This window comes from Pongo pygmaeus, chromosome 7 (assembly GCF_028885625.2).
Source record: "Pongo pygmaeus isolate AG05252 chromosome 7, NHGRI_mPonPyg2-v2.0_pri, whole genome shotgun sequence".
Classification (NCBI taxonomy): domain Eukaryota; kingdom Metazoa; phylum Chordata; class Mammalia; order Primates; family Hominidae; genus Pongo; species Pongo pygmaeus.
In genome coordinates this window covers 154,191,961-154,212,823 of record NC_072380.2, presented here as the reverse complement: position 1 = coordinate 154,212,823, position 20,863 = coordinate 154,191,961, and the positions used below count along the sequence as shown (strand labels likewise).

The window sequence follows — 20,863 nt, the reverse complement described above, 5'->3', positions numbered from 1 at the left end:
GAGGGTGCTTGCCAAGGGGCTAGGCTGCCGGGGGACGGGGCCTCGTGGCTAGCCGGACCCCTCTGCGACAGAGGGGCGAGAGGAGCGGGGAGAGAAGGCGGGGGCGGGCGGGGGCTACCTCCTGCGGCTGCGGAGAGGAATGGGGTGGATTGGGGGCCAGCGCTTTAGGGGAGAGAGGGCGTACGCTCGGTGCTGAGGGGCCGGCGCCGGGGCCGGGGCCGGGGGCGTAGCGGGAGGAGGGCGGGGGCGGGGCTGGACTAGGGCCGGAGGCGGGGCTATAGCGAGACGGGGGCGGGAGCCGCGGAGCGCGCGGGGGCGGGGCAGGGGCGCGGCGGGGGCGGGGCGGCCGTTCGGGGGCGGGGTGGGCGGCGGCGGAGGCCAATGGGCGCGCGCGGCGGAGACCCCGCCCCCCGAATCCTCGTCCCGCGGCGGCGGGTGCTGCATAGTCATGAGGCGCAGGGGCCGGCGCTGCGTCAGCGGAAGCGGCGCGGAGCGGCTGTTTCCGACCCGATAAAGCGGCGTTGTCTTCGCGCGCCGGCCGCAGCCTCGCAGCGCTCTCTCCGCGCCCGCGTCGCTGACTGATTGACCGCCCGGCCGGCTGGCCGAGGGAGCAGCCCCCGCCCGGACCCGCCGCCGCCTCCCGACCCCGGTGCGCCCGGGGCTCCGCGCCCCCGTCGCCCCTGCCCGGCCCGGCCCGGCCGCCCCGCCGCCCCCGCGGCCCCGGCCGGAGGAGACAGGTGAGTGGCCTGCCGCCCGCAGCCGCCCGCCCCGCCGCCCCCTGCACCTCGCACCTGGGCGCCGGGCACCTGCTGCCTCCCCACCCCCACCTCCCGCACGGCCTCGGCCTCCAGGTCGGGTCCGTGCCGCAGCCCCAGCCCCAGCCCCGCACCTTCTTCTCCGGGGGAGGGGACCTGCCCCCACCCGGCTTGCGCTGGCTCCTCAGGGATCCCCAATTCCTTCCCGCCTCCTCTTACCGGATTGCACCTGCCCTGGTCCCCAGCCCTGCAGCCTCCCAGATTCCCCCCACCCCGGAGCGCGCGCCTTCGTTTGGACCCGGCCCCCTTTCGCACCCATCAGTCCTCCCCGCCCCCAGTTCCTCGGGTTTCTCTACCCAGAGAGGAGCCTGGCGCCTCTAACTCCTGGTCCTGACCCTGTCCTGTCCTTCTAACCCCTGCCTGCTATCTCTAACTTATGAGAATTCAACTAGCGATCCACCACTCGCGAAGTGGCCCCCTCTCCCCTCTGTCTGGACGGGTCCTCCCAACCGAACACACTTCCTTCTTCCCCTTCACCTTCCCCTTCTTCCCCTTCCCTTCTTCCCCTCTGCCCAGTGCACACACGACCCTGGCAGCACTGCTAGCCAGTTTCCCCGACCTCGGACCCCCAGCCTGCACCGCCAGACTGTGGCTCTGCCCCGGTCTCATCGGCACTGCGCTCCCTTGTGTCCCTTTGAAGATACCTTGATTTCCTGAGGCCGACCTTCTCCCTGGAGGAAAGAGGCCAGGGCATCAGTTCATCCGGGCCCAGATTCCCTGCTCTGTAGAAGTCCCCGCACCTTCTGGGTCTCAGCACCCGCTGCCCCTTTCCCTTTTGAGGTTAACCCGTTCCTCCCCCAGGTATTCTGCTCTGGGTTGGAGCACATCCAGCAGAGGCTTTTCCAGCGGAGGCGGATCCACACGGGGCCCAGCCTCCTGGTTAGCTATTCAGAATGATTCTAGAAGGCGGGGGCTAGGGAGGGCTGGGAAGGGCCGCTCTACCTCCTAAGGAGCCTGGGGTGTTTGTGTCTCTCCAGTGCAAGTCACTGATGGAGTGTGGCTTCAGGTTCACAGACCTAGCCACTGACCCTCATCTGATACCTCAGCTGACTCCAGCAAAACAGGGCTTGTCGTTTTTATTACTGTTTTGGGGGCTGTCTTTTCCAGTCTAGGACCCGGAGCGAGGAGGCTTTACCACATGAGTGATTGAACTAATTGTTGTGGGGTCAGATGATTCTTGTGGACTGGCAGATTCTGAATCGAAGCCCATTTCTGCTGGGGAAGAGCCACTGCATCTGCCCGGCATTACTGGGAGCGCCCTGCGCTTCCATTCCCCAGACGGTCTCATCCTTCCTGTCTCATTGGCAGACAGGTCGAATGTGGTAGGAATCTTATCCTTCTGCTGTTTTGTGCTGGCTTTAGAAAAGAGTAAGAAAACAAAAAGCTGGAGTATTGGTGTAGAGGTTAGGGAGTGTAACACATGGGGAGTGTGACACAGAGCAGGGAACACTCAGTGTCCTCAAAAGAAATGTATAATGTCCTTTTCTGCTAGGTTTGAATTATTGTTAAAAGAACGAGCAGAGATTATTTAAATGCTTGGGAGAGGTTTTGCAGAAGCCACTTTAGGATGAGAAGAGGCAGCCGTGCAGGTTCCGGGTGGAGGAGACTCAGGCGCAGTAAAGAACTCACGTGCTTCTAGAGAGAGGCTGGGGAACTAGGTCGTCTTACACATCAAGGATTTCACACCCATTCAGGCTAATTGTTTTTGTGGCAGTGGCTGTAAAGGAAAGAAGCAAATCGTTTGAAATGTGTTTGAAATACACACTGAGTATTTAAAGGTGTGTTTTTTTGGCCCAGGTGTTCACAGGGCGGGGAGAGGGGAGGCTGCCCAGGGCCACCTCCCGGGCCTCTTGTCGGGAGTGGCCTGCTGCCCTGCCGAGATGCGTGCTGCAGCTTTGGCCCTTGTCGCATCGTGAAAGCAGATCAGAGATTGGACTGGGTGAGCTCCAAGGTGTCTTGCAGCTTGTAACACCGTCTAACTTTGCTTATTGGAGGGGGATGGGGGAGGGGCGGAGCAAGCCTGTAAACCGGATTCTGCCTCCTTTCCGTGAGCCCTGAGATCCAGCCCCAGCCCGCCCCGCAGATCTGCAGGGAAGGAGAGGGCTGCGGCAGCGGCAGCGGCAGCTTCCCCCTTTCCCGATGGAGGAAAGGAGCCGAGGAAGGTATTTCAGCCAATCTTGAGGTTGCTTGGTGGTGAATGGATTGTATCTGTGTCGTCAGGAGAAAGGTGGGGAGGACAGAGGAGTGCAACACAGGGGTTCGGGCTGTGATTGTCGTTCTGACCGTGGTGCATCCCAGTGCCCTCTCCCGCTCTTCCCGAGGGCCCCGACGCCTAGTGGCTGGCTGGGGTGGTTTGTGGCCAACAGCCTTGTGGCCTGGCACCGAGTGAGGGTGACTGACAAGCACAGTAGGTGGCAGACAACCCCAAATTGCCAGTGCCCTTCTTGGGAACACCCCTGGCAGAGTCGTGTCTGTAATTTGTGGAGCCAGAATATGCTGGAAGCCGCGTTCCTGCTAATGATGGGTGAGGACTGCTCCTCGCTGGCCTCCTAGGTTCCCCAGGTTTTCATCACTGCGTGATTATGCTGACGAAGGCACACTTCGTGAAACACCATCAGAAGGGTCATCTCCACCTGAGCCAGAAAACAGATCTGACCAGAGGGAGCAAACCTCCCAGCTGAAGAGCAGCCTTGTAGAAAGGAAGGGGTGAGAGAGGACCCCAAAAGCAGGCGTCTGCGGTGGGTTTTCATGCAGAGGACCTGAGCGGCTGCACCTCCCCCACCGGCTCCTAGACAAGGTCCCCTTGTTTAGATTAGCTTAATTACCCCACCAAAATCAATGAACAAGGATCTTTTTAAATGTGAAACTTTCAAAATGTGCTTCTGGTGGCCTTTTCCCCCCCCGAGTATCAAATGCTAAGCCTTTGTGAAATCAGGCACTTTTAGAGGACCGGGAGACCACTTTAATGTTCGTGGAAATGAATCTTCTCTACCCTGAATCAGGAGGGGGCCTGCCGAAAGGGAAGCTTGACAGGTCATATCGTCATTTTCAACCCCTTGCCATTTGGCTGGAGGTGACAGGAGAAACAGTTAGTGGAGGCCTCATAGTGTTTAGGAAGTGGCCTCCTTGGCAAGTGACTTTTGGAGGAGGCATTTTAAGAAGATTAAAAACATCCACAGACTTAGAGGGCAGCCGCATAACCCACTTAGTGTTTCATATCCCTGATAGAGTGGCCCTTTGAGAGCCATGGATGGGTCGCCATTGTTCCCGCCTCAGACGACGTGGGTGTTAGTGCCCCAGGAAGACAGGACACTTGGTAGGGGTCATTTGTTGAGTGCGACTAGTTAGATTGCGGGAAACAGCACAAAACCCTGATGATGGAGAGAAGGGCTCTGAGTTCTCTGGCTCAGCTGCTGTGTAGCTTGGGGACTTCAGGTGAGAGGGAGAGGAAGTTCTCTCTCTCTCTCCCCTTTTTTTTTTTTTTTTTTTGAGACAGTCTTACTCTGTCACCCAGGCTGGAGTGCAGTGGTGCGATCTTGGTTCACTGCAGCCTCCACCTCCCAGGTTCAAGCGATTCTTTTGCCTCAGCCTCCCGAATAGCTAGGACTACGGGTGCACATCACCATGCCCAGATAATTTTTGTATTTTTAGTAGAAATGGGGTTTCACCATGTTGGCCAGGCTGGTCTTGAACTCCTGACCTCAAGTGTTCTGCCCGCCTGGGCCTCCCAAAGTGCTGGGATTATAGTCTCTCTCCTTTGCGTGTGTGTGTGTGTGTGTGTGTATTTAAGAGTCAGGGGGTCTCACTGTGTTGCCTAAGCAGGTCTTGAACCCCTAGGCTCAAGTGATCCTCCTGCCCCAGCTTCCCAAGTAGCTGCTGGGTTATAGGTTCATACTACCACACCTGGTGGGATTTCTCTTAAGTTAGAGGGGCTGGGCTGTAGCTGCATTATTTTGGGGGTCATCCCAAGGCCCACCTTCCTGTCTAGTGAGGGCTCCAGAACACCAGTTCACTCTCAGAGTCTGTCGGGAGCCCTGGGGGGCAGGGGTGGGGTGGGGGTGGAAATAGTGCTGGGCATTTTGTCCCTAATGCAGGAATAAGGGTGCCAGCCAGTCCAGAGTGGGATCCTGAGGCAGCTGAAGGGATTTGCATAACCTTTCAAGTCATTGAGCTTGGCCATCTCACCCTCCCACCTCTACTGGCCCAGTGAGGGAGGTATTGTTCAGACCTGGGTCTCGGTACTTTCATCCTCCTAAACCTGTTGAAGGATTTTGCTGGCAGTGAGAGGAAACTGCATTCCTGAACTCTGGCCCAGAGGTGCTTAATTTGCTGCATTGAAAAGTCCCTTCCAACCTGGGATTCTGTTATGCTACTTGCTCTGAGTTTTTGTAGTTTGCCCCAAGGTTTCTCCTGGGGTTCTGCCTTGAAATCCTGGAGCCATCTGAATTGACTGGCAACCAAATTTTTCCTATTTCAAAGAAAGGAAAATCTTGAGTGAAAAATGCATAGCAAACCCTTAGAATAGATAATAAAGAGGGATCAACACAGTGCTTACCTGGTCAGGTGTGGTGGTCATTGTACTTTTATATATGACCCTTATTGCACAATTTTAGGAAATCACTCAGGCTGGGCACAGAGGCTCGTTCCTGCAATCCCAGCACTCTTGGAGGCTGAGGCAGGAGGATCGCTTGAGTCCAGGAGTTCCAGGCCAGCCTGAGCAACACGGCAAAACCCCACCTGTACAAAAAAAAAAAAAAAAAAAAAAAAAAATTAGCCGGGCACGATGGCACGTGCCTATAGTCCTAGCACTTTAGGCGGCTGAGGCGGGCAGATTGCCTGAGCCCAGGAGTTTGAGACCAGCCTGGACAACATGGTGAAACCCTGTCTCTATAAATACAAAAAAATTAGCTGGATGCGGTGTCTCACATCAGTGGTCCCAGCTACTCGAGAGGCTGAGGCGGGAGGATTGCTGGAGCTCAGGAGGTCCAGGCTGCGGTGAGGGTAGATCACACCCATGCTGCACTCCAGCCGGGGCAACAGAGTGAGACCCTGTATATAAAAAAAAAAAAAAAAAAAGACATTGTAAGGCCAGAAAACAATAAATAAGTTCCTTATCACCAACAGTTTAGTCATCATTTTAGGGAAATACATTTATTCAAGAGCATGGTTTTTGGTTTGGTATATACGGGAAAGGAATATTTTTTAAGTTTTTTGAGGGGAGGGGTTTGACATCTCCACGCTGGAGATGAAATTGCGTATTAAGAGCACGTTAGACACAAGGCGAGGGGGACTGCCTGAGTGTCGTAGAGGCAGCTCTTTTGCTGTCAGTGATGGATGAGTTAGGAATGTTTTAGAGTTACATTGCTGTCAAGCAGAGGCCTGAAAACATTTTTGCCCATGTGTTCTGTAAAATAACTTTGACGCCTGGTGCGGTGGCTCATGCCTGTAATCATAGCTCTTTGGGAGGCCAAGGCGAGTGGATCACCTGACGTCAGGAGTTCGAGAGCAGCCTGGCCAACATGGCAAAACCATCTCTACTAAAAATACAAAAATTAGCCAGGTGTGGTGGTGCACGCCTATAATCCCAGCTACTTAGGAGGCTAAAGCAGGAGAATGGCTTGAACCCAGGGGCAGGGGTGGGGTCGGGGGGAGGGGGGCAAGGTGGCGGGGGGCAGGCCGGGGGTGGATGGTGGTGGTGGTGGTGGTGGTGATGGTGAGTGGCGTGGAGGTTGCAGTGAGCCGAGATTGCACCACTTCACTACAGCCTGAGCGAAAGAGCAAGCCTCTGTCTCCGTCTAAAAAACAAAAAAAAACTTTGAAAAACTATAGACACATTTTTAAGTTGACGTTTAAATTTCTGGTCCTAATTTGAAACAACTGCAAAAGATGCAATTTCTATTATAATGTTGGCATTTAAAAGTAACCATTGTATTGCTTTTTAAAAAGTATCCAATGTTAAATATCCTAATGATACCTACCATCAGTCACCCTTTAAAAAAATGAACAAATTGTTCTTAACAGTCTTGACAAGGAAGTTTTTTTTTTTGTGAACTTGTATGTTTGCTCCGTTTGAAAGTCTTTTTATCCCTCATTCTTTTTTTTTCTTTTTTGAGACAGTGTTTCCCTCTGTTACCCAGGCTGGAGTGCAGTGGTGGGATCAGGGCTCGCTACAGCCTTGACCACCTAGGTCCATGCAATTCTCTCTCTTCAGCCTCCTGAGTAGCTGGGACCACAGGTGTACGCTATCATGCCCGGCTAGTTTTTATTTTTATTTTTTGCAGAGATGGGGTCTCACTGAGTTGCCCAGGATGATTTTTTTTTTTTTTTTTTTTTTGAGATAGGGTCTCATTCTGTCCCCCAGGCTGGAGTCCAGTGGTACAATCATGGCTCACTGCAGCCTCGACCTCCCGGGCTCAAGTGATCCTCCCACCTCCGCCCTCCAGGTAGCTGGGATTATGCCCAGCTAATTTTTCTTTGTATTTTTGGCAGAGACGGAGTTTCACCGTGTTGCCCAGGCCAGTCATGAACTCCTGGCCTCAAGCGACCCTCCCTCCTGCCTCAGGCTCCCAGAGTGCTGGGATTACAGGCGTGAGCCACCGCACCCAGCCTATGGACTGTTCTCCATACTTCTCTGTGACAAAAGTATATATTGCAATTTAAAACATTTCTGTGATCATTAGGCTATGTTAACATCCAGAAGAATGTTTTGTGTCATTGTAATTATCAGTACAGAATTGATCACAGAATCATAAATATCATTGATCTTGATAAACAATTACTAAATGCACAAAATAAAAATACATTGGAAGGAGGTCTCAAAGAGCTGGGGGATGGGTCCTGTTTAAGGTGCCTTAATTAAAGGGATAATTGAACTGTCCCTGGTACCGGGTACATCTCTGTTGCTGGAACGTTCCCTGGGAAGAGTGCCTTCCTCTTGTCTAGGCGGGGCAGGTAGGGAGGAGGTGGGGGCTCCCTGGGCACCGGGACTTTCTCCATGGCAGCTTCTCAGGCAGTCCAGTTTTAGGCAGGCGTTTGTGGGGACCCTGCGGCTCTCTTGAGTTCCCCACACTGGAGGCCCTCTCAGGATGCTCCTGTGTTTGCACAGGGCGCTTGCTGTGCTATGCTAGCGCACTTAGTCCACAGGTAAGGCCTGTGCCACTTCGTCGAATCAAGGTGCCCGTGCTGCTCCGTATTAAGCTTTACTATTTAATTGCCTGTTTTCTAAATGCGCTATGTTAAAGGGCAGAAGATGAACCATTTCACGAGTAAGCATGCTGCAGCATTTTTATCTGGTTGGGCTAAAATGTAAGACGGTGGATTTGTGCCTTGGGTTAAATTTTAATTTGACAGAGAGGTGTGTTAGAAGCAGAGAAGACTAACATAGCCAGACTTCAGATTTGCTAGAGGTTTTTGCCTGGCAGGAATCTGGTCACCCTGCTCCGCCCTTCTTCCTGCACAGGGCATTGCTGTGCCTGTTCCAGAGTGGGGCAGCTGGTCTCAGGCCATCGGGTTGCCGTTAGGATCAGGGCCGTGGGGTGGGTTGGGAAGGTGGGCCTCTCCCCGAGAACCAGATGAGGCTGGTGCAGGGCGTTGACACTTGGCATCCCTGAGAATTTGCTCAAATCTGGAGATGCTCAAAAAGTAGAAAGATTTACTATTTTTAGCCTATAGACCTAATGAAATTTGGTATGAAAATCAGTTTAGTAACCAAAAAACCACCACTTCCCGTCCCACTCAGAAACAGCACGCTGAGGACTGAGAACAGTAGAACTTTGCGTTGTGTGATGGTTTTATGACATAAGAGGAGATTTGACGGAGCTGGGGTCTCTGGCGTCTCCCAGCTTTGTTGGAGGAAAGCAGGCTACTCGCCCAACTCTGTGGAATCGGTAACGTGGGTCCGCCTGACGTTTTAACCTGTGTTCTGTCCTCAGGGCTGGCCATTAGGAGTCCACTAAGAATGCGTCACTTCCGATTCGGCCATGCAGCTATTTGGGGAGGCGATGATGTTCTCAGATCATGGGGCCAGTGCCTTCGTTCCAGGGATGGGTGAGGAGAGGAGCAGTTCCAAGGTTGTGTTCTAGGAATCCTGCGGTTTAAACAGTGAAGAACGGGACCAGGAAGACAGGCCAGCCCCTAATCACCCCATAGAACCGGATTAAATCACCCTGGAGAGGGGATCCTCCATTGGTCCCTTCTCCAAAGCAACAAATCCTTATATTTTCATGATATTTTGGGTATTGATAACTGAAATCAAGCTTTCAGTCTCTTAAAAGACTTTGAGAAGGCTGCTGAAGAACAGGTATAGCAGAGTCCAGTTGGTTCTAGAAATTCCTGCCCTAACCTGGGGCTTTACTTCAGTATGCAAATCCGCTCCCAGCCGGGAGTACTAGAATAACTGCTAGTGGTTTTTTTCGTGTTGCTTACGTAAAACGGCATTAAAAGCTTGGAGTGTGGAAGTCCTCCCCCATCAGGGCCTGCGCACCACCACCCTCTGCTGGATGGAGCCAGATCCCGGGGCTGCGGCCACAGCTGCTCTGCTGTCGTTAACTGTGCCCATTTGAAAGGTAGCTCTGATTTGGTGGCGAGAACGACGCCCACAGCTCAGATGGTCTTGTTATGGACTTGCAGCCTGGAGCTGGTGTCCCTAGTGTGACAGGTACTTCCCTAGGTAAGCTGAAGGGAATATCAGGGCTGTTGAAAACATGTCAAGCCCACTACTGAACTATTGAGGCGTCGAGAGTGTTTTTAATTCTTAAAGGCACGGGGCTCCCCGTCCGCTTTCTCCTTCCGTAGAAACATCATGAAGCCTGGCATCCTCGTTGTGGGTGGGGTACAGGGAGAGTTTATAGTCCAGGCTGGTCCCTCCTTGGCTTTGTGACCCCCCCAGTGCTCGGAGCTTCTGCTTCCGTGTGGTAACCGGGGTGTGTGAGGGGTTTCTGTCTCCAGCACTCAGTAGGCGCCTGAGAAGGGGTCACAGCAGCACTCACGCTGCTAGACGGTGCAGCATCTGCATCTGTGCTGGGCGCCCAGCTGGGACCTCTGGAGCAGCGCCTGGTGAGGGCGCTGGTGAGGGAGAGGAGCCACCGGATAAGGCCGGCCTAGTGCAGTTGTGGGCCACTGGGTCGCACTGCTCATCAGCTCCCCCCACCCCCTACTGAAAAGTGCCGTTTATCTTCTGCCTGGAGAAATGCGGCAGTGCCCTCCATGCCTTGGATTCGACTTTGAGGCACCTTTGCGGTCACTCCCCATGCCAGGTAGCTGCTGCTGGAGGGGGCTCTGTGGCCAGCCCTGCCGTTGGCCCACGCAGCATGCTGGTTCCCACACCCCTCCTCCCTGGCCAAGAGCTTGGAAGGAAGGACTCCTGGCTGCCACAGGTATGGGCAGCTGTGCCCAGCTGGCACTGCCCTCTGGGTTGGCTCCCTGGCTCCTGTGGAGGTCGGGGAGGAGGTGCTGCCGCTCCCATTTGTTTCCTTGTTTCTTTCGGGCTGGCCACTTGGCTTGCTGGGTTGAGCCTTTGGTGCCCAATTTTGCCCTCTTATTGGGCACTGTCACGAGGCTCAGACTGTGAGTTAGCAGGGGACTGGGCCTGCTGTGGTATGTTCCATTCTGGAGATGGTCCCCAGGTGGCTACTCAGTGCCAGGCTCAAGGGAGGTGCCTGAGAAGCCAGCCATCTGGGCAGGGTGATGGGGCAGGCCTGGGAACCCCGAGGAGGGCATCTAACCCGTGGCTGGGTGCGGAAAATGTCTGAGCAGGTGGTCCTTGAAAGAAACAGAATGTTCTTCTTAAAAACTTCATACTATGGTTGTTTTGAGACATGCCTAAAAGTAGTGAAAATAGTATAATCATGTCATCCCTAGATTCATCACCCGTTAGCAATTCTGTTGACTCTCGCTAGTCTTTGAACTGAGTTTTAAAGGACATGGCCTGTGGGATGAAGGGAAGAGCTTTGCAGAAAGAGCCTGGGGAGTGTGGACATGAGGACACGGGGGATGGTGGGCCAGTCGGGCTTGCCGCAGGGGCTGTGCCCACGGCAGGTGGGCCTCCCGGGCAGTGCTGTGGCCCACCATCCACAGCTGGAGTGAGAAGCTGGATGAACAGTCACATGGAGAAGATACGTTTTTTTGTTTTTTTGCTTTTTTGTTTTTGCAATTTTGGGTGTCATGTCCTTCTCTTTAATGCTAATACTATGGCCGTGTGTGAGAAAAATCTTGCTAACTTTTCCTGAAATGAAATGAGGTAATGTTTAAAGCTAATCAAATTTAAAATAAAATTGGAACAGTTTTTTTCAACAAGTGAACTAGCCAGTGGCAGTTTCGCTAATTCAAAAAATCTATGCAAAAAGAAGAAAGCATTTTGCCATTTCCTAGATCTCTGCAAATGGAAAGTCCGCAGGTGCAGGCTGTGTGTGGCATGGCCACTGGTCGGGCTATCAGTCCTGGGTTGGTTCCTGACAGTTCGTGCCATCTCTGTAGCAGCGAGGCTGTGTGCCGATAAGGGCCCTGTGGCTGGTGCCAGTTTGTGGTTGTAAAGTTCAGATGGGTTTTTGATTAAGTTTTCTGGGTCTGCGGGAGAGCCTGGAAGCCCCGTAAATGCAGGCTGTGGTTTCTGCCTGGTGATGATAGGGTTCTGGGAAATAGGTTTTAAACATTTCCATGTGGATTTTCTCCTGATCCCCTCAGAGCATTGTCCATCTGGGGATTTATTTTTGCCCACACAGTTCTGCCTCGGCTTAGCAGGCCTTAGGCGTGGACCCCAGGCCTGCCTCCCCCGCCAGCATCCACTTGCCGCATTGCCAGGCAGAGTGCCCGGCGCCCACCGGGTGCCCGCCTCTTCTTGGTGGAGCCCTGTTGCATTTGGCTTTAATAATTCAGAGGGGAAGGCGGCCAGGGAGCTGCCTGTGCTTTCTGAAGCACCAAGTGGATGGTGTAGAGAAGAATCCAGAGGAAGCAGTTTCTGACCCTCCTCCCAAGGCCCTCACTGGTGTTTCTGGTTCAGTGTGGCAAACCTGGGGGGAACTCAATAACTTAGGTGGTCAGGCTGCTTCAAACACATACCATAGACCAGGTGGCTTTACAACAACAAGCATTTCTTTCCCAGGTTCTGGAGGCTGGAAGGCCAAGAACAAGGCACAGGCAGATTGGTGTCTCCTGAGGACCCATTTCCTGGTTCAAACATCGCCCCTTCTTGCTCTGTCTTCATATGATAAAAGGCGTGAGGGTCTTTCCCTCCACTTTTTTCTTTTCTTTTTTTTTTTTTTTTTTTTTGCAATGGAGTCTTGCTCTGTCACCCAGGCTGGAGTATAGTGGCATGATCTCGGCTCAGTGCAACCTCTGCCTCGCGGGTACAAGCGATTCTCCTGCCTCAGCCTCCTGAGTAGCTGGGACCACAGGTGTGCACCACCACACCCAGCTAATTTTTGTATTTTTAATGGGGATGGGGTTTCACCATGTTGGCCAGGCTGGTCTTGAATTCCTAACCTCAGGTTATCCACCCACCCCAGCCTCCCAAAGTGCTAGGATTACTGGCGTGAGCCACCACGCCTGGCCTTTTTTTAATTTTAATTTTAATTTTTTTTTTTTTTAAAGAAATGAGGTCTTGCTCTGTCACCCAGGCTGGAGTGCAGCAGTGCAATCATAGCTCACTACAGCTTGAATTCCTGAGCTGAAGCCATCTTCCTGCCTCAGCCTTCTGATTAGCTGGGACTACAGGCGTGTGCCACCATGCCCGGCTAATTTATTACTATTTTTTGAGACAGGGTTGCCCAGGCTGAAGTGCAGTGGTACCATCTCAACTCACTGCAACCTCCGCCTCCTGGATTGAAGCGATTCTTGTGTCTCAGCCTCCTGAGTAGCTGGGATTACAGGTATGCACCACGATGTCCCGCCAATTTTTGTATTTTTAGCACGGACCAGGTTTCACTGTGTTGGCCAGGTTGGTCTCAAACTCCTGGCCTCATGTGATCCGCCCACCTCAGCCTCCCAAAGTGTTGGATTACAGGCGTCAGCCACCGTGCCCTGCTAATTTTAAGTATTTTTATATAGTGAGGGTCTCACTATGTTGCCCAGGCTGGAAGCCTGTTTTCTAGGGGCCAGGCTTGGATGGTGGTCTTGTCGGGCTGACCCCGGGCTGTGGACACCTTGTCCCTTTGTGCCAGAGGGGCAAGGGCTCTGGCACCAGAGCCAGGGAGCCTTTCACCTTACGAGATGAACTCCGCGCCATCCTGGGCTGTGTAGGGTGCGGGGCTGCTGGCTGCTGGGGCTCTCAAGGCCTTTAGCCTTGAGAAGTTGTTTTTTCTCATCACATTCACTCAACCAGGGTAACCTGCCCAGGTGCTTCCAGCCTCTGGAGACCTTTCAGACCGATGTTGGGTTCTGAGTGGTCAATTGAGGGGCCTCAGTCAGTGCTGCCGTGGGGCAGTTCAGGGAGATGGAGCTGCTTGTGGAGCCGTTTACCCTGTTTTCTGCGTCCCCCTGGGTGCTATGTTGTGGAAGTGGGTGCTCCAGACCAGCTTCTTTGCATCTTAGATGCCTTCACATGATTGCAGAAGGGATTTCCTTATACCTGTCCCCTGTTGAGTGCAGTAGTTCCTGATAACACTGAAACTTTCAGGGTTAATAGCCCTGTGATGTGCTGTTGTCTCCATTTGAAAAAGAGAGAGATCTTCATGGAGGAACTGAGCCTAACTGAAGGTGGCGGCCCTGGGAGTTCCGCCTGGTGCCCCTGGGCTCTTCCTGCCAGGTCTGGGAGGTCCTGCAGAGATTGGATCCTGGTGCCTCCATCAGGGGCCTGGGGCAGATCTCTAAGTTCTGTGAGCCCCAGGGCCCCGCCCATAAAGCAGGCGTGGTCCCAGCTTCCCTCCTGCTTTCCCTTCACCCACAGAGGCTGCCTTCCCTGGCTCACGTGCCTCCAGCCTGTGGCAGCTCCTCTCTGACCACGCAGCGCTGCTTCTTCCTGTCCTGTGTGTGTTCTCACTTCCGTCTCTGGAATGTCCACACCTCTCTGCCAACCCAAGACAGACAGGCCTGCCTGCGGCTCTCTCCTGAAGCCCAGTGGGAGGACTGTCCCCGGGGGACCTGCTGCCCTCACTCTGCCGGGTGTGACTGCTCCATTACCTGCCAGTTCCTGACTCACTTTCCTCACCTTCGAGCTGAGGCTGCCACCTGGGAGTGCCCTGGGAACCCCCAGAGGGTTAGGTGAGGCCTAGGTTTGGCATTGGCCCCTGATGGGGCTCTGCAAGTGGTGACTTAGGAGCTGATTCCCTCCCAGGGTGCCTCCCTCCCGGGGGTCCCGCACCAAATGGGCCTGGGGCTCAGCACCGCTGCTCCCCTCCCGTGTGCTGCCCTCTGTCTTCACATGTGTGTTTCTCCTGCCATGCTGGCTGGTGGCCCCCATTTAGCATGCATGGGTTCCCTGGGATGTGGGTTGCCACGTTGAGCTCACAGCCGTTCCTGCCACGGGAGTGCTGGTGCCGTTCCACTGCTCACAGAGAACTGGCTGTGAGGGGACCACTCTGGGGAGGCCTCATGGGGCTCCACAGTCCCAGCCTTGGACCAGCAGGAACCGTGTGTCCCAGCGAGCCTCAGGCCAGCCTTGTCCCCACTGGCCGTCTGCCTGCAGTGCTGCCTTGGAATCGGGTTGGTGAGGCGGGGACTTGGGTCAGGCCTGCCTCTGCGACCTCCTGCTCTGCTTCCAGGCAGGGGCTGGCCCCGGTGCACGTTCCCTCTGCACGCACTGGTCCCTCCCGATGCGGCTTGTTCATTCACAGCAGGCGTTGACTGAGACCCACTTCTGTCCAGCCACCCTGACCAGTCGCTGTGGGTTTTCTCAGGTGGCAAATGTCCCCAGGAGCTCAGGCAGGGTCCCTCGGTTGGCCCTGGGGGAGTGCTATGCTAACAGTACGCGGAGACCCTGGTCCACAGAGATCCTGGTCCGCAGAGACCCTGGGCCATGGACTCAGGTCCTCCTGGTCTGCAGCGTGGCATGCCCAAGGGTCTTCTTTTTTCTCCCAGCTGGCCTGAATCCCCAAACCAGATGTCTCAACCCTTTTTCAAACCATTCTTTCGCACTTTTTCTTCTGCAGATCTTTACTGCGGATGATTTTTTTTTTTTTACATTTACTTTTTTTTTTTTCTTGAGATAGAGTCTCACTCCGTTGCCCAGGCTGGAGTGCAGTGACACTATCTCGGCTCACTGCAACCTCCACCTCCCAGGTTCAAGCGATTCTTGTGCCTCAGCCTCCCAAGTAGCTGGGAGTACAGGTGTACACCACCACGCCCAGCTGATTTTTGTACTTTTAGTAGAGACGGGGTTTCACCATGTTGGCCAGGCTGGTTTCAAACTCCCAACCTCAGGTGATCCGCCCACCTCGGCCTCCCAAACTGTTAGGATTACAGGCATGAGCCACCGCTCCTGGCCTGTTTCCATTTTTTGATTGCAGAGAAGTTTTATACACAGAAAATGCATTTCCGAGCATGCCTTACCCCTTGTCCCAACACTCTAAGCTAAGCTCAAAGGCTGCCATGCCACACTGTCTTCAGTGGAACTTTGTGGATTCCATCCTATACTTTGTACAGTGCCGTGCCACGCATTTTCTTCTTTTTTTTCCTTTTTTTTTTTTTTTTTTGAGACAGAAGTCTCATTCTGTTGCCCAGGCTGGAGTGCAGTGGTGTGATCTGGGTTCACTGCAATCTCCGCCTACTGGGTTCAAGTGATTCTCTTGCCTCAGCCTCCCAAGTAGCTGGGATTACAGGCACCTGCCACTACTCCTGGCTAATTTTTTGTATTTTTAGTAGAGATGGGGTTTCACCATGTTGGCCAGGCTGGTCTTGAACCCCTGACCTCGTGATCCACCTGCCTCAGCCTCCCAAAGTGCTGGGATTACAGGTGTGAGCCACTGCGCCCGGCTGCATTTTCTTTTTCACTTTGTGGGCCTGAGGAAGCAGGTGGCTGTAGTCAGAACAGTGAATTGCTGGCGTGCATTACAGAGGCCCACACATCCAGCCTCAGTGTGGGGGGTGGGGGAGGATGGTGCTGTCCTCGAGTCACCATGCACGTGGGTGCCCGATCCCCATTTCTGATGACTGACCTGTAATCTGGGCCCTAGGGGGTATGTAGGCCCCTTGCCTGAGTGTCCCAGAGTCAGGCATCTGCGCACTCATCTGTCCTGTAGTTTAGAACCAGCTTCAAGGCTGATGGTTCTAGTCTTGATTTGTTAACAAGCTGATCAAGAACTTCTTAGAGTCAGCCCTTCATCATCGTTGATAGGGTGTGGTTTTTGTCGCTGACGCCTTCAATGACCCATGAAGACTGTGTATGCCTGTGTGTGTTGTGGAGCGATGTTCATTGCTGTGTCAGTCAGGTCCTCGTGTTGCCCGGCGGCAGGTGGCACCTGCAAGGAGAGAGAGAGGAGGCAGGGGAAGGATGGACCGAGGGTCGGGCAGGGCTGAGGGACACCAGCAAGGAGGGGTGAAGCCTCATGCTGTTGCTTCCACTCCAGGCCCAAGGGGCACACGGAGCTGTTACTGGAACCCCCCAAGAGAGCAGGGGTGCAGGAGTGGGCGGAGGGAGCTGTTACTGGAACCCCCCAAGAGAGCAGGGGTGCAGGAGTGGGCTGCAGCCTTCCGAGGAGGGACCCGAGGAGCCTGCGTGCTTGGCCAGCCTCCCGCCCTGGGCGCGTGCGGGGCTCTGTGCTCCACGGCCTCCTTGTGTGGTTCCCTGTTGGGCAGCAGCTGTGGCCATAAGTTTACGGTAACTTGGAGCCTTGGGGAGGGAGCAGAAGGAGGGGTCTGTGTCGGCCCAAAGAGCTGAGGAACCTGAGCCCAGATGGGGCCTGGTGTGCCGTGTGGCCTGAGCCCAGAGCTGGATTGGCGGGCCCAGGATGCCTCGTGGCCTGGTCGGGGATGTATGCGGGTCTCCTGAGTGTGAGCCGCTTTCTCCTGTGAGAACCTGCCCCAGGTTGTGCATGGACACCCGCTTGTCTGCTGTGCGCAGCTTCCAGGCAGCTCCAGGGCAGTGAGGCGGGGAGCAGGGCGCGTGAGGTCTGGTTTCTCTGTGCTGTGATACCTAAGTTAGCGCATGGCCTCCCAGCACCAGGCACTCAGGGGCAGCAGCTCTGAGGGCCAACGCGGTGGCAAGACCCCAGAATCTGAGGGTTGAGCGGTGGTGTCCCAGCCGCTTCTTTAAACCTAACATGCAGATGAGATAAACGTTTTATCTGGAGGACGGCCTGTGCTTTGGTTATGAAATGTGAAACCAGTATTTTGCTGTTTTTTTCTAGCTCAGTCTTTCTTTGGCTGGGTCCGTTCTGGGTTACTTTTCAAAATGCATGAGTTAACACCGTATACAGAGGGTTCACGACAAGCTCACACTGCCCTGGTGAGCTACGCCAGTAACATCGACCCAGGGGCTCCACTCCAGACACCACTGCTTGCCTGATTTATTTTATTTGACAGATGCCAGTAGTTTTACCTGCAGTCGTTCATGCTTTTGTCTATTCCTCTCGGATCAGTTCTAGAAAATGTGGTTTGACTGTTACTTTCTGACATCACCAAGTACGTGTTTGATGAGCTTCAGAAAATCTCAGCTCTGTAATGATCTGCGCTGTTACTTGTAGCTTTTCCTAAACTTAGAATCTATTTTCCTTTGTTTCTATTTGCGCCACCCTCCCCCCCCCCCCCGTTTTTTTTTTTGGTGTGAACCTAAATTGCCCAACTAAATTCTGAAGTAAACTATAAAAGGGAGGACTCATTTTTTAAAAAAAATTATGAGAAGTTAATAACCACATCACAACAAAAATTCCTTTGGCCAGTTAGATGAACATGTGTGTGTCCCCCAGCTCTCTTTCTCCAGACTGGGCTGGTTCTGGATCTTTTCTGGGTCATGGATTCCTTTGAAGATCTGGTAAAAGCTGTAAACTTGTTCTCACAAAAATGCAAATAGATGCACTTTTGTATACAATTTAGGGGGTGTTTTGCCAGTGTGTTGGCTCACGCCTGTAATCCCAGCACTTTGGGAGGCTGAGGTGGGTGGATCACTTGAGGTCAGGAGTTTGAGACCAGCCTGGCCAACATGGTGAAACCCTTTCTCTACTAAAAATACAAAAATTAGCCCGGCATGGTGGCAGGTGCCTGTAATCCCAGCTACTCAGAAGGCTGAGGCAGGAGAATCGCTTGAGCCCAGGAGGCGGAGGTTACAGTGAGCTGAGATCGCACCACTGCACTCCAGCCTGGGTGACAGAGTGAGACCCTGTCTCAAACAAAACAAAACAATTTAGGGGTTGTTTATGTGTGTCCAGGGAAGATCCTTCCCAGGCCCCCCCCACATCCCTGCAGTCTCGACCCCAGGGTAGGACCACACGCAGCGTGGGCTGCCTGGTCTGTCTCTGGACCCAAGGACAACGTGCTTGATCTGGTCGTTCATGGGAGCTGTGTTTGGCAGCCCTGGAGGAGGGCGGCCTGGTTTCATCCCCAATGGAGATAAATCCCAGTCCTCACGCCTGGGTTGTTGTGTTTCACGTCGTTGTCGTGACCGAAACTGGCCGAATCTGCAGAGTGACTGGAACGCTGCCATGGTGGTGGCATGAACACCTCATATTTATTTTGTGGGGAAACATCAGGTAGTTAAAATTAGCAGTGAGCACCACGGAAAGTCAAGGTTGTCCAAAAGAATTGTGCAATGTCACATTGAGAAATGTGGCAGAGATAAGACTTGGCAGTGTTGGAGTGGCGGGTGGAATTCTCAACCCTGAGCCCAGCCTGAGTGGGAGGGCCGGGCTTGGAGCTGCAGCACTTGGGGCCTTTCTACCGGTGCCGAGGAGTCCTGGAGAGGAGCCTGGGGTCAGACACCTGCACATGTGGTGAGCTCACAGCCAGATGTGCACCACGCACTTAAAAAAAAAGATTCCTTTATACACAGTGCAGTGTTAGATGACGTAGAAGATGTAGATCATGTATAATACATAATATACATATATACGTGTATATATTATATATGGACATGTGTAATTATACATATGATGTATAATGATTGTACTGTCTAGTATAATGTAACATAATTTTTTTTGCTTTTTACTTCTTTAAAGTTCTTTGTAGGGTGATGTCTGGGTGTTGGAGTTCTCTGCTAGCTCATTTTCCCTGCTGAGGTGAGGGACTGCATGCTTTGTAGGGGACTGAGATCTGGGATCTGAAGCTGTAGGGCCAGGGGCACCTCGCTCCAGTGTCCGGAGCCTCCAGGGCAGAGTTGGCGCTTGGTGGGCTCCTAGTGCTGAGGACTTGGAGGGTGGTGAGGCCTTGCCTTTCTTGGAGTGCTCCCTGGGCTGGGCCGGAAGACTCCGGGCCATGGGCTTTCTCTAGCCCTCACTCCTGGCCTCTCTGAGCCCCCCTCTGCAGAGGCCACAGCCGCAGGGGCCCCCTGAAGATCCCTCTGGCCCCTGACCTCTTAGCTTCTCTTACTCTACAGGAAGCTGACCCTTTCCAGCATGGCGTCCACCGAAGTAGGAAGCCGGCTTCTCAGCAGGCCAGCCGGCTCTTCTCCGCCCAAGGAAAACCCAGTCATACCCATTTGTACAAATCGCCTGTCTGCACTCTTCAAATAAAACCGATAATTCTCAGCAATCTGTTTCCCATCTGGAGCCCTGAAAGATTAGAACCCTTGTTTGAATGCTGAGCTACGGTTGAGATAACATCTTTGTGACTCTTAGACTTCACTCCAGATGACTGTCTGTCATAGATGGAAGGGGTGAGTGAGTTAAGGGGAACTAAGGCTTGGAACTTAGGTTTTTGATCAGTGTAGGATTTAATGTCTTTCACTAAAAAGGACAAAAGTACAACCCCTGTTGGCTCCGAGTCTCCCAAGCAGCAGCCCTGTTTCTCACTCCTTGAAAGTGCAGTGCACACTCCCCCTCCGTCCCCGCCTCTGCCCCTTCTGCTCTCGCCCTGGCGTCTGTGCCCACTGCTCCCTGGCACCGCCTTCTCCGCTCATCCTCTTCCCCAGGCCCTGACTCCATCACACACCTGGCTGGTTTCATGGCCGGCTGAGGCCCTGCTTATTCCTCTGGGACCACATCTCTGTCTCTGCCTCCCTCTTGGGAGCTGGGATCCTTTCCTGGACCTCTTTTCCCACCCACGCCGAAGGATTAGCGCCTCGATGTTACTGACTCATCTCTGACTGCAGTCCAGACCGCTCCCCAAGTTCTCCTGCTGTGCCAGCTGCCTGGCCATCTGCATTTGGACGGGGAGTCCCACAGAAAATGTGGCTGCACGGGGACTTGTGCCCCTTCCCCTCGTCTTCCTGTCATTTTTCCCAACCCAGCAGTGGCTCTGCATGAAATAGCCAGGGCCAGCACCCCCCATGAGTGCCTCAAGAGCACGGGTCCCATCCAGTCCCTGCTGTGTGTCCAGCATAGACCTCAGGCAGTGTGACCCCGCTCACTGCGGCTCGCTGGGCCCTGGCCGCCTCAGTCCTGCAGGACGGAACAGTGCCATAGTCAGTACACAGGTCCCTGGCTGTGTGAAGTAGGCCTGTAGGAGAAATTCCTGTGTGTAGACTAGCTGGGCTCCAGAAGATCTAACTTGGTGGGGCAAGAGAAGGGTGCTTCTCATGAGCAGTCCAACCAGGCGTGGTCCCCATCAGACACAGGCAGGGCTTTTGCCTGGAGCCTTGTCCCGTGGTGGGTCACTGTGTCGTATGTGAAAATGTGGCATACCGATGCGCTTGCAATTTGCATTTCTCTTACTGGATGTGAGCTTGAACACCCCTAAGTGCCATTTGCACCTCCTTTTCTGTGAACTTTCTATTTCTGGTGTTTGTGTGTTTCGCACTGGGCGGCCAGCCTTCTCCTGCAGGTTTTGAATGAGCTGCACAAGGGCAGCCCTCAAGGCTCTGAAGGGCAGCGTGAATATGAATTCCCAGCCTGTCTTAAAAAATCTAAGACATACTCAAACCTGTCGCCCAGGCTGGAGTGCAGTGTAGTGGCAGGATCACGGTTCATTGCAGCCTAAAACTCCTGGACTCAAGCAATCCTCCCGCGTCCCAAAGTGCAGGGATTACA

At 53.8% G+C, this 20,863-nt stretch overlaps 1 protein-coding gene across 3 annotated transcripts in view; it reads left to right on the top strand.

Annotated features, from left to right (window-relative positions):
• Positions 1-466: 466 nt before the first annotated feature.
• Positions 467-20,863, top strand: part of SLC45A4 (solute carrier family 45 member 4) — a 95,135-nt gene continuing 74,738 nt past the window's right edge. For 2 of the 3 annotated variants that reach the window (XM_063669140.1, XM_054498970.2), the window contains exon 1: positions 467-737. The gene's annotated coding sequence lies outside the window, so the exon portion shown is untranslated. Of the gene's footprint in view, positions 738-1,616; positions 1,695-20,863 lie in introns of all 3 variants that reach the window. The other variant, XM_054498971.2, reaches the window with a different exon arrangement.